The sequence below is a fragment of the Bufo bufo genome, chromosome 3 (genome assembly GCF_905171765.1).
Source record: "Bufo bufo chromosome 3, aBufBuf1.1, whole genome shotgun sequence".
NCBI lineage: Eukaryota > Metazoa > Chordata > Amphibia > Anura > Bufonidae > Bufo > Bufo bufo.
The window spans coordinates 698777118-698790763 of record NC_053391.1 but is presented as its reverse complement, the minus strand read 5'-3'; the positions used below and the strand labels follow the sequence as shown (position 1 = coordinate 698790763).

Below are 13646 nucleotides of genomic sequence, written 5' to 3'. Positions count from 1 at the left end.
CAGTCTAATAAAAGTGGTGGGGAGAGCGAGGACTATGATAATGATTGTGTTTTGAATAGGACCTGGGAGCCGGATTGAGGTGCTGAGTGGGAGGTAACATCAAAAAAGGAGGGTGGTAGCAGTGGCCGCAATTAGTGTTGATCGAGCAAAGTGCTCGGGTGTTCGAGTCGAACACCTTGGGATGCTCGGGTGCTCTACCGAGCACCTGAGCACAATGAAAGTCAATGGGAGATCCCGAGCATTAAACCAGGCAGCCCCTGCTCTGAAGAGGGGAGGGCGTCTGGTTTATAGGAAAAGGTCAGAAATTGATGGAAAAACCACCGAAATGGATCGGGAACAGCATGGGGAGGATGTCTGGATGCATCTTGGACTCCCAGGTCACTGCTGGGAACAATGTTGTCCGAGTAGTACGCCACTTCTACAGACTGACAATAATACGCCCACAGCCGAAGATAAAATCTATTTTAGAGGAAAAATTACAAGGAAGAGGCACTCCGATACAACCTGTATATCATATGAAGGAGGCCTCATTCACATTGTGGTACAATTGTTCAGGTACTGGGACTCCTACACTCATAAAGCCTATGCACTAAGTGAAAGGGCTGCCAAAAATTACAAGGAACAGGCGCTCCAATACACCCTTTATTACACATAAAGGAGGGCATCATACACCTTTGAAAAATTATGATTGATGGCCTGCTGGTGACCCTCAAAAACATTAGGAGCAAGGGCCTGCTGGTGACCCTCTAAAACTTTACAGCTAGGGCCTGCTGCTAAGCTGACCATCTAAAACATTATGGTTGAGGGCCTGCTGGTGAGCTGACCCTCAAAAACATTATATGCAAGGGCCTGCTGGTGAGCTGACCCTCTAAATGATTGTAGGTGAGGGCCTGCTGGTGAGCTGACCCTGTAAAACATTATGGTTGAGGGCCTGCTAGTGAGCTGATCCTCAAAAACATTATATGCAAGGGCCTGAATGTGAGCTGACCCTCTAAATGATTGTAGGTGAGGGCCTGCTGGTGAGCTGACCCTCTAAAACATTATATGTGAGGGTCTGCAGGTGAGCTGACCCTCTACAACATTAGGAGCGAGGGCAGACTAATAAGCATGTTGATATGATGGAAGAGGAGGAGGAGGAGGACGACGAAAAAAGGAAGATTGAACAATATACCCTTTTTTGTGGTGGAAGGGGTGCATGGAATACTGTGTATTCAGTACATATAAACAACACATGTAAAGTGCCTTTATGTTCAGCCGCTTTCCTCTGGTGGAGTCGAGAAGTTATGGTCAATCCAGGCCTTGTTCATTTTTATAAGAGTCAACCTATCAGCATTTTCAGTTGACAGGCAGATGCACTTATCAGTTGCCCCCAGCAGCACTAAATACCCGCTCAGACAAAACGCTTGCGGCAGGGCAGACCAGCACCTCCAAGGTGTAGAGCGCAAGTTCGTGTCCAGCTTGGACACCCAGTAGTTGTAAGGCACTGAGGGATCACTGAGGACGCTGACACGGTCTGCTATGCACTCCTTCACCATCTTCCAAAATGTTTCCCTCCTTGTGATACTAGGCCGCGCATCAGGGTTAGGGTGCTGGTGCGGTATCACGAAACTGTCCCAGGCTTTGGAGAGTGTTGCCCTGCCTGTGTTGGAACTGCTGTGTGTTCCCCTCGTCTCCTCTCCTCGGCTGCCCAAGGAACTATGGACTCTGCCGCCAGCGTTGTCAGGTGGAAAATTTTGGAGCAATTTTTCTACAAGGACCTTCTGGTATTGCACCATTTTGCTCGTCCTCTCCACCACAGGAATGAGAGATGAGAAGTTCTCTTTGTAGCGAGGGTTAAGAAGGGTGAACAACCAGTAATCGGTGTTGTCCAAAATGCGTAAAACACATGGGTCACGGGAAAGGCAGCCTAACATAAAGTCAGCAATGTGTGCCAAAGTCCCAACAGGCAAGACTTTGCTTTTGGGTCTGTATAGTTTTAGCAATTTAGCCCAGGTTGGGTTAAAAATATATATTGCTGCCACATACAACAATAGTCCTTTAAAAAAAAAAAAAAAAAATCACTGCCTACACTATATTTCCCTTCTTCAGCACAGCTCTCCCTGACTAACACTGACCCGAACACGTGTCATATGGTGCTATAGAGCACCCGATGACGCGTTCCGGCCAGCCAATCACTGTAATGCCAGTAACCAACATGGCTACGGCATTACAGTGAGGGCAGTACTTACCTGCACGTTTATTGGCTGTGTAGCAGCCAACAAACGTGCGGGGAAGAGACTCGAGCATTGCACTCGAGCATATGCATTATTCGGCTGAATAGCGCCATGTGCCAAGCATCGAGATGCTCGAGCCGAACTGGTGTTAGGCCGAGTATGCTCGATCAACACTAGCAGCAATAAAGAGCAGAGAACACATATAGCTAGAACCTTCCAAAGAACTGCCAGGGTCATATCTGCTTCTATTGTGGTCAGCTCAGGAACTGGTGATGCTGCTGATACTGTGGGCACAGACTCAAAATGTGCCAGATCTAAGCCAAGCTCAGCTTCCGGTAGCTCTCTACGTAGTGTACAAGTTTTTCTCCACAGTTCTGACAGAAGCATTGCACTGTGCAAGATCTGCAGGATGAAAATAAGCCGTGGGCCTGCAAACACAAACATAGGCACCACCGCACTACTGAACCACATGATCACTGATCCGGTGGGAAAACAGAGGTGGGTGCTAGCACAACAAGACTTTACTCCTTCTCCCAGTCTCCTTTGTGCCAGCTAGGCAGCATCCACGGGTAGTATGTGTCTTTCACATCGTCGTCATCACTTTCTGCCTGTCCAGCTCAGACTCCATCTCCGGTTCATAGTCAGCCATTGATTACAGAATGTGGGGCCATGAAACAAATTTACATGCCTAGCAATCCCCTGACACCCAGCCAAGTTCCAGTCGCTGCCGTACCAGTTAGTGGAGTCTGCTGCCTTTAGATGAACAATGTGGGCCACTCCCTGCGATTCTCACCTTGCAGCACATCTCACGCCATGATGGACGTGCCAACTTGCTGGAATTCGACATCGTACAGATGCTTGAGCATGTGCAATCAGTGGAAAGCTGTGAATGATTTTGTCATGCACCAGACCGCCTCAGCAGCAGGGAGCATGTGTTACTACGAGGTCAGACAATGGCAGCTCATCTGAGACTCCTGTCAGGTGCTGAAGCCTTTCGAAGAGGCCAGAAAGTTTCTCGGCAGGGACAACTGCAGCATCAGTGATGTCACCCCTCTCATATTTATCTTAGAACATTTGCTGATGCTCATGTAGCAGGAGACGATGGCAGAAGAACAGCTGACGCATCTTTCTGCCACCCCTTTTAGCTGTTGGGGGAAAGTGCCCTGGAGCAGGGGGTACTTTCATGTTTGGACATTTGTGGACATTTGCCTATTTCCCCTATGCATAGTTATAAACCTCTTACTTTATTTCACTTGAAACGGTTGACTTGCACTGTTTAATACTGTGTAACTGCATTTTATATATATGTTGTGATATATATCCTGTTCATCATCACTGTATTTGCAAGGCTCTGTAAAAAGGGTTAATGAACACTGAGAGACTGTTAGGACTTTGAATGAGAAGCTGGTCATTTTCCATAGCTGCCATAGAGTTTAAAGAAGACCATATTTTGGAGGGAAAAAGCCAGACTTGTTTACCACCAAAACCAGACAGACTGACCTTGTGACTGTCTGGTTTAGCTCTGTTGTTATGTCTGGAAACTTGTTTTTGTCTGGAAAATCTGCGGTGTCATTGCCATTGAGTATCATTGAAGCTGTAATGTAAGTCTATGACAGACGGAAAGTGTTACAATCTGTGCTGAGCTTCTCCACTCCACCCCTCCCTCCCACTAGAAGGTTCTAGTTAGAGCCCCTAGTGTGCTGCACTTAGGGAACAGTGCTTAGAAGAGGAGACTGCCAGACTACTGAGTGACCACAAGAAGACGCTGAGATGGGGATACTCTGCCACAGACCCTGGATCACCAGCCTTGGACCAGGGTACCAGCCTTTTGAGAGAGAGGGACAGCTAGCTTAAGACTTTCCTCAGCATCAAACCCTTCTTCTGCCCAGGAGGAGACTGGAGAAGCCAGCCCTATGCCTCGTCTCAGGGAGGAGACTGGAGAAGACAGCCCTATGCCTCGCCTGTACTGTTTTGCTCCTGAATTCCTCCAGTAAAGAAGCCCCCTGGTTACTGCAGACACTGACTCTCTGGGCTTTTTTCCCATTCCCCCAGAAGACACAGCAGCAGCCATTTCAGTCTCCTCAACATGATGGAGCAGTTTCTCCATGTACTTCTCCCGGCTGTGGCCAATCAGCAAGCCGACAGCTCCCACCTCAACACCCAGGTTTAGGCTTTTCTAAACTATGACCAGCCTCTGGAGCATACCCTGCTCCCTGACCTCATTGATTTCTGGACAGGCAGACTTCAGTGTCATCTCGGAGATGGCTTTCAGCACCACGGGGGCTAGTGACACCCAAACGGACCAAATTGTCCTTTGCTAGTGTCCAAAACATCACTTTTTTGGTCTGGATCTGGGTGAATTATTACACTCCTCTGGCTGGATCTTGCCACTGCTGCTGTCTGTCTGCCTACCATCATGTTCTGTACAGTATGGCTGCTACTGTCACCACAGCTGCAGCTGCTACTCCCCCTACTGACATAGATGCCACACAGTCACCACTCCTACTATTACTACTTCTACCCATAGACAGCATTGTATCTTCCATGCTGTGTTGCTTCTGCTGCTGCTACTATTGTGGCAAGGTACCTCTTATTACCGTACCCTTTCCACATCCACACTGCACTATTACTACTACCACCACTACTAATACTACCCTTTACACATACAGTAAGTGTAAGCCTGTGAGACCCAGCCCACTGTATTACACAGCCAATGCAGTACAATACATTACAATACAGATTTACTGAAATGCATTGTAGAGGGGATCAGACCAAAATGCCCCGGCCCCTCATACTAGTTATACATTCCCAGCTCCCCGGGACCCACGCTGCTTCTGATGTCTGCACAGCCATGTCTGCATGATGCATCTCCTTGTCACGTGGATCAAAACATCTGAGACGGGGGCAGCCAATAGCCAGCCGCAATGTGAACAAGTCTCCCTAGTATCGCGGATTATTTTTTTTTTTATTGTTTCGAAAAATTAGATGAATCATGAAAAATGAAGTTCTTCTGTTTCTTTTTTTGCACGATTCTTATTTCCGACCAGAAAGAGTCTTCTCCGCTATACTGCTGCAGAGGATTCTCCTGACCGTGTTAAGCCTCTTTCACACGTATGTGCTTAAATCCATTAAAAGAAGGTCAATGATGCCTCCGTGAAGATGTCCCTGATGGAACCATTTGTGGTCTGTGTGTCCGTTTTTTGCTGTCCGTGTGTCATCCGTGTTTCATTGACACTGTACAGCTGGAAAATAATTTTAAAAGAATCTCTTCCTAATGATCCGTGAAATACGAATGGCATCCGTGTTGCTAACAAAACCATAGACTATAATGGATGTGAAGGATCCGTGAACAAGGAGAAAATAGAGCGTGCTTCTGAGCTGAAAATACAGACCCACGGACCGTGGTAAAAAAAACTGATTAAAATAATGGGTACGTGTGCTGTCCGTGGAGAACACAGACGTGAAACATTGAAGTGTGTATGAGGCTTTATTCCTAGTGGACAGATGATCACTATGGGGAGACTCAGCTAAAAGAAGGTTGACTGAACATCCTGGTCCACCAGAGGGCGCCATACCATGAAAGTAAATGATCACCAGGTGGAGCCAAACTATGTAAGTAACTGAACACCAGGTGGTCCCATACTATGTAAGTAACTGATCACCAGGATGAGCCATACTATGTAAGTAACTGATCACCAGGACGAGCCATACTATGTAAGTAACTGAACACCAGGTGGAGCCATACTATGTAAGTAACTGAACACCAGGTGGAGCCATACTATGTCAGTAACTGAACACCAGGCGGAGCCATACTATGTAAGTAACTGAACACCAGGTGGAGCCATACTATGTAAGTAACTGAACACTAGGGGGCATCATACTATGTAAGTAACTGAACACCAGGTGGAGCCATACTATGTAAGTAACTGAACACCAGGTGGAGCCATACTATGTAAGTAACTGAACACCAAGGGAAGCCATACTATGTAATAACTGAACACCAGGGGGAGCATTACTATGTAAGTAACTGAACACCAGGTGGATCCACACTATATAAGTAACTGAACACCAGGTGGAGCCACACTATATAAGTAACTGAACACTAGGGGGCATCATACTATGTAAGTAACTGAACAACAGGTGGAGCCACACTATGTAAGTAACTGAACACTAGGGGGCATCATACTATGTAAGTAACTGAACACCAGGTGGTCCCATACTATGTAAGTAACTGAACACCAGGTGAAGCCACACTATGTAAGTAACTGAACACCAGGTGAAGCCACACTATGTAAGTAACTGAACACCAGGTGGACCCACAACTCCAAGAATTTGCGAAAGAGTATTTAAACTAGGAAGGGGGGGCAAAAGAGTGAAAATAAAAGAGTCCAATTGCCCCCCGAAACAATGCCAGAACAGGTCAGAAGCACAGAGGTTAAGAAGTGATAAGCTCAGAGTCCTGTCTACAAATGCTCGCAGTTTAGGTAAAAAAATCAATGAACTTGGGTCAATAATGGCATCTGAGAATGTAGATTTAGTGGCTGTTACGGAGACATGGTTTAATGAAAGAAATGACTGGGACATAACCATACCAGGGTACTCTTTATACAGAAGAGACAGAGAAGGCAAGAAAGGAGGAGGAGTGGCCCTGTATGTGAAAGATAGCATTAAATCTAACCTAATACAAGTTGGTGAGGCCAACATAGAGTCAGTTTGGGTTACGTTGCAGTTTGCTAACCATGCAGTAACTCATGTAGGTGTGATATATAGACCACCTGGTCAAGTTAAAGAACTAGATGATCTACTAGTTGAAGAAATAGCTAAAATGACAATGAAAGGAGAAGTTATCATTATGGGAGATTTCAATCTTCCAGATATAAACTGGAAAACCAAAATAGCAAGTTCTACCAGGAGTACAGATATTCTAAATTCCCTACTGGGGTTATCTCTACAACAAGTGGTTGAGGAGCCAACCCGGAGGGAGGCCATTTTGGATTTGGTATTCACAAATGGGGATTCGGTATATGATGTCATTGTAGGCGAAACCTTGGGATCTAGTGATCACCAGTCAGTGTGGTTTAATATAAGAACTGTGAAAGAGTCCCACCACACAAAAACAAAAGTTTTAGATTTTAGAAAAACAGACTTTTCAAAAATGAAATTAGTCATAAATGAGTCCTTATCAGACTGGAACGGATTACATGGAGTCCAGGAGAAATGGGACTACTTAAAAGGTGCATTATTGAAGGCAACAGAAAATTGCATTAGACTGGTCAGTAAAAGCAAAAAAAGGAGGAGACCACTGTGGTACTCAGCAGAAGTGGCCCAAATCATTAAAAATAAAAAGCTAGCATTTTGTAATTATAAAAAAACCCAGAGCAATGAAGATAAGGAAATCTACAAGATTAGGCAGAGAGAGGCCAAGCAAGTTATAAGAACTTCTAAAGCGCAGGCAGAAGAAAAACTAGCTCAGTCTATGAAAAAAGGGGATAAGACATTCTTCAGATATATAAATGAAAAAAGGAAATTAAAACAAGGAATAACTAAATTAAAAACAAAGGACGGAAGGTATGTAGAAGAGAATAAAGGGCTAGCCGACTGCCTTAAAGGGAACCTGTCACCGGGATTTTGGGTATAGAGCTGAGGACATGGGTTGCTAGATGGGGGCTAGCACATCCGCAATATCCAGTCCCCATAGCTCTGTGTGCTTTTATTGTGTAAAAAAAAGATTTGATACATATGCAAATTAACCTGAGAGGAGTCCTGGGACAGGACTCATCTCCGGCACAGGACTCATCTCCGGGTAATTTGCATATGTATCAAATCGGTTTTTTTACACAATAAAAGCACACAGAGCTATGGGGACTGGGTATTGTGGATGTGCTAGCGGCCATCTAGCAACCCATGTCCTCAGCTCTATGCACAAAATCCCGGTGACAGGTTCCCTTTAATGAATACTTCTGTTCAGTTTTTACAAAAGAAAAAGGAGAAGGACCTCCACTAGAAAGAATGACTAATAAATCGTTTGATGCATGTATCTTTACAGAGGAAGATGTTCTAAGTTTGCTGTCTATGGTGAAGACAGATAAGTCACAGGGGCCTGATGAGATACACCCAAAATTATTAAAAGAGCTTAGTGGTGAGCTGGCAAAACCGTTAACAGATATATTTAACCAATCATTAGTAACAGGAGTGGTCCCGGAAGATTGGAAATTGGCAAATGTCGTGCCCATTCACAAGAAAGGTAGTAGGGAGGAATCGAGCAACTATAGACCAGTGAGTCTGACATCAATAGTAGGCAAATTAATGGAAACCCTATTAAAGGATAGGATTGTGGAACATCTAAAATCCCATGGATTGCAAGATGAAAAACAACATGGGTTTACTTCAGGGAGATCATGTCAAACAAATCTTATAGATTTTTTTGACTGGGTGACTAAAATAATAGACGGTGGAGGTGCAGTAGACATCGCATATCTAGATTTTAGTAAGGCTTTTGACACTGTCCCACATAGAAGACTTATCAATAAACTGCAGTCATTGAGCATGGACTCCCATATTGTTGAGTGGATTAGGCAGTGGCTGAGTGACAGACAACAGAGGGTTGTAGTCAATGGAGAACATTCAAAACAAGGTCATGTTACCAGTGGGGTTCCACAGGGATCTGTACTGGGACCAATTTGTTTAATATCTTCATAAGTGATATTGCAAAAGGCCTCGCTGGTAAGGTTTGTCTTTTTGCTGATGACACAAAGATATGTAACAGGGTTGATGTTCCTGGAGGGAAACGACAAATGGAAAAGGATTTAGGAAAACTAGAAGAATGGTCAGAACTCTGGAAACTGAAATTTAATGTGGATAAGTGCAAGATAATGCACCTGGGGCGTAAAAACCCAAGGGCAGAATATAGAATATTTGACACAGTCCTGACCTCAGTATCTGAGGAAAGGGATTTAGGAGTAATTATTTCAGAAGACTTAAAGGTGGGAAGACAATGTAATAGAGCAGCACGAAATGCCAGCAGAATGCTTGGATGTATAGGGAGAGGTATAAGCAGTAGAAAGAGTTAAGTGCTTATGCCGCTGTACAGAACACTGGTGAGACCTCACTTGGAGTATTGTGCTCAGTACTGGAGGCCATATCTCCAGAAGGATATAGATACTCTAGAGAGAGTTCAGAGAAGAGCTACTAAACTAGTACATGGATTGCAGGATAAAACTTACCAGGAAAGGTTAAAGGACCTTAACATGTATAGCTTGGAAGAAAGAAGAGACAGAGGGGATATGATAGAAACTTTTAAATACATAAAGGGAATCAACTCGGTAAAGGAGGAGAGCATATTTAAAAGAAGAAAAACTACCACAAGAGGACACAGTTTTAAATTAGAGGGGCAAAGGTTTAAAAGTAATATAAGGAAGTATTACTTTACTGAGAGAGTAGTGGATGCATGGAATAGCCTTCCTGCAGAAGTGGTAGCTGCAAATACAGTGAAGGGGCTTAAGCATGCATGGGATAGGCATAAGGCCATCCTTCATATAAGATAAGGGCCGGGGGCTATCCATAGTATTCAGTATATTGGGCAGACTAGATGGGCCAAATGGTTCTTATCTGCCGACACATTCTATGTTTCTATATGTTTCTAACACCAGGTGGACCCACACTATGTAAGTAACTGAACACTAGGGGGCATCATACAATGTCAGTAACTGAACAACAGGTGGAGCCATACCATGAAAGTAAATGAATAACAGGTGGGGCCATACTATGTAAGTAACTGAACACCAGGTGGAGCCACAATATGTAAGTAACTGAACACTAGGGGGCATCATACTATGTAAGTAACTGAACACCAGGTGGTCCCATACTATGTAAGTAACTGAACACCAGGTGGAGCCATACTATGTAAGTAACTGAACACCAGGTGGAGCCATACTATGTAAGTAACTGAACACCAGGTGGAGCCATACTATGTAAGTAACTGAACACCAGGTGGACCCACACTATGTAAGTAACTGAACACTAGGGGGCATCATACTATGTAAGTAACTGAACACCAGGTGAAGCCATACCATGAAAGTAAATGAATAACAGGTGGCGCCATACTATGTAAGTAACTGAACACTAGGGGGCATCATACTATGTAAGTAACGGAAAACTAGGTGGAGCCATGCCATGAAAGTAAATGAACACCAGGTGGTCCCATACAATGGAAGTGAATGAAAACCAGGTGGAGCCATACTATGTAATTAACTGAACACCAGGTGGAGCCATACTATATAAGTAACTGAAAACCAGGTGGTCCCATACTATGGAAGTAAATGAACACCAGGTGGAGCCATACTATGTAAGTAACTGAACACCAGGGGGCATCATACTATGTAAGTAACTGATCACCAGGTGGAGCCATACTATGTAAGTAACTGAACACCAAGGGGCATCATACTATGTAAGTAACTGATCACCAGGTGGAGCCATACTATGTAAGTAACTGAACACTAGTTGGAGCCATACTATGTAAGTAACTGAACACCACCAGGTGGAGCCATACTATGTAAGTAACTAAACACCAGGTGGAGCCATACTATGTAAGTAACTGAACACTAGGGGGCATCATACTATGTAAGTAACTGAATACCAGGACGAGCCATACTATGTAAGTAACTGAACACTAGGTGGTCCCATACTGTGTAAGTAACTGAACACCACCAGGTGGAGCCATACTATGTAAGTAACTGAACACTAGGTGGAGTCATACTATGTAAGAAACTGAACACTAAGGGGCATCATACTATGTAAGTAACTGAACACTAGGTGGAGTCATACTATGTAAGTAACAGAACATCAGGTGGAGCATTACTATGTAAGTAACTGAACACCAGGTGGATCCACACTATGTAAGAAACTGAACACTAGGGGGCATCATACTATGTAAGTAACTGAACACCAGGTGGAGCCACACTATGTAAGTAACTGAACACTAGGGGGCATCATACTATGTAAGTAACTGAACACCAGGTGGATCCACACTATGTAAGAAACTGAACACTAGGGGGCATCATACTATGTAAGTAACTGAACACCAGGTGGAGCCACACTATGTAAGTAACTGAACACCAGGTGGAGCCACACTATGTAAGTAACTGAACACTAGGGGGCATCATACTATGTGAGTAACTGAACACCAGGTGGAGCCATACTATGTAAGTAAATGAACAACAGGTGGCGCCATACTATGTAAGTAACTGAACACTAGAGGGCATCATACTATGTAAGTAACTGAAAACCAGGTGGAGCCATACCATGAAAGTAACTGAACACCAGGTGGAGCCATACTATATAAGTAACTGAACACCAGGTGGAGCCATACTATGGAAGTAAATGAACACCAGGTGGAGCCATACTATGTAAGTAACTGAATACCTAGTGGAGCCATACTATATAAGTAACTGAACACCAGGTGGTCCCATACTATGGAAGCAAATGAACACCAGGTGGAGCCATACTATGTAAGTAACTGAACACCAGGTGGAGCCATACTATGTAAGTAACTGAACACCAGGGGGCATCATACTATGTAAGTAACTGATCACCAGGTGGAGCCATACTATGTAAGTAACTGAACACCAGGTGGAGCCATACTATGTAAGTATGGTAACTGAACACCAGGTGGATCTATACTATGTAAGTAACTGAACACCAGGTGGAGCCATACTATGTAAGTAACTGAACACCAGGATGAGCCATACTATGTAAGTAACTGAACACCAGGTGGAGCCATACTATGTAAGTAACTGAACACCAGGTGGAGCCATACTATGTAAGTAACTGAACACCAGGTGGAGCCATACTATGTAAGTACCTGAACACCAGGTGGAGCCATACTATGTAAGTAACTGAACACCAGGGGGAGCCATACTATGTAAGTAACTGAACAACAGGGGGCGTCATACTATGTAAGTAACTGAACAACAGGGGGCGTCATACTATGTAAGTAACTGAACACCAGGGGGAGCCATACTATGTAAGTAACTGAACACCAGGGGGAGCCATACTATGTAAGTAACTGAACAACGGGGGGGCGTCCTACTATGTAAGTAACTGAACACCAGGGGGAGCCATACTATGTAAGTAACTGAACACCAGTTGGAGCCATACTATGTAAGTAACTGAACAGCAGGGGAGCCATACTATGTAAGTAACTGAACATCAGGTGGAGCCATACTATGTAAGTAACTGAACACCAGGTGGAGCCATACTATGTAAGTAACTGAACACCAGGTGGAGCCATACTATATAAGTAACTGAACAGCAGGGGGAGCCATACTATATAAGTAAATGAACACCAGGACGAGCCATACTATGTAAGTAACTGAACACCAGGTGGAGCCATACTATGTAAGTAACTGAACACCAGTTGGAGCCATACTATGTAAGTAACTGAACAGCAGGGGAGCCATACTATGTAAGTAACTGAACACCAGGTGGAGCCATACTATGTAAGTAACTGAACACCAGGGGGAGCCATACTATATAAGTAAATGAACACCAGGACGAGCCATACTATGTAAGTAACTGAACACCAGGGGGAGCCATACTATGTAAGTAACTGAACACCAGTTGGAGCCATACTATGTAAGTAACTGAACAGCAGGGGGAGCCATACTATATAAGTAAATGAACACCAGGACGAGCCATACTATGTAAGTAACTGAACACCAGGGGGCATCATACTATGTAAGTAAATGAACACCAGGACGAGCCATACTATGTAAGTAACTGAACAGCAGGGGGAGCCATACTATATAAGTAAATGAACACCAGGACGAGCCATACTATGTAAGTAACTGAACACCAGGGGACGCCTTACTATGTGTGTTACTGAACACCAGGGGACGCCTTACTATGTGTGTTACTGAACACTAGGGGGCGCCGTTCTAAGCAAGTGTATTGTTTTTTCCTTAATTGCTTTGTGGTGGTTTCTAGGTACTAGGACCCCTCCTCCAAGTACTGCATCCCTGGGTTTATAGCTTTACTCATGCATCTTCCAGTATTTTAAGTACTACTCTTCTCATCATTACCATTCTCATTGCTGTTGTGTCAGTAAGTTAGAGTTGGATGGAGGAGATATAACCGGTGAAGTTTGTGTTGCTACCATCCCCCCACATACAAGTGGCTATGGGCCCCTGACTACTACAGCCTCACTGTACATGGTTGGGGTGAACACACCGCTCTGATCACTTGCATTTGTTCCTGCAGGCCCTGAGCTTAAACCTCTGATAGTGTAGTACCTGATTCGGGGCCCGTCTGCTGCACAGGGGGCCACACAGACTCATGTTTACCTGCTGTCCGGCTCCGGAGCCCCTCAGCTGCTGTGACGCCCGACCCTGGCATGGATATTTAAGAAGCCTGACAGCCTGTTCTTAATATAGAAGC

At 44.5% G+C, this 13646-nt stretch overlaps 1 protein-coding gene across 1 annotated transcript in view; it reads right to left on the bottom strand.

The window, feature by feature from the left end:
- Positions 1–13615, bottom strand: part of ART1 (ADP-ribosyltransferase 1) — a 75099-nt gene extending 61484 nt beyond the window's left edge. Inside the window, exon 1 of the mRNA XM_040426654.1 lies at positions 13553–13615. The gene's annotated coding sequence lies outside the window, so the exon portion shown is untranslated. The remainder of the gene's footprint in view (positions 1–13552) is intronic.
- Between the last annotated feature and the right edge of the window lie 31 nt (positions 13616–13646).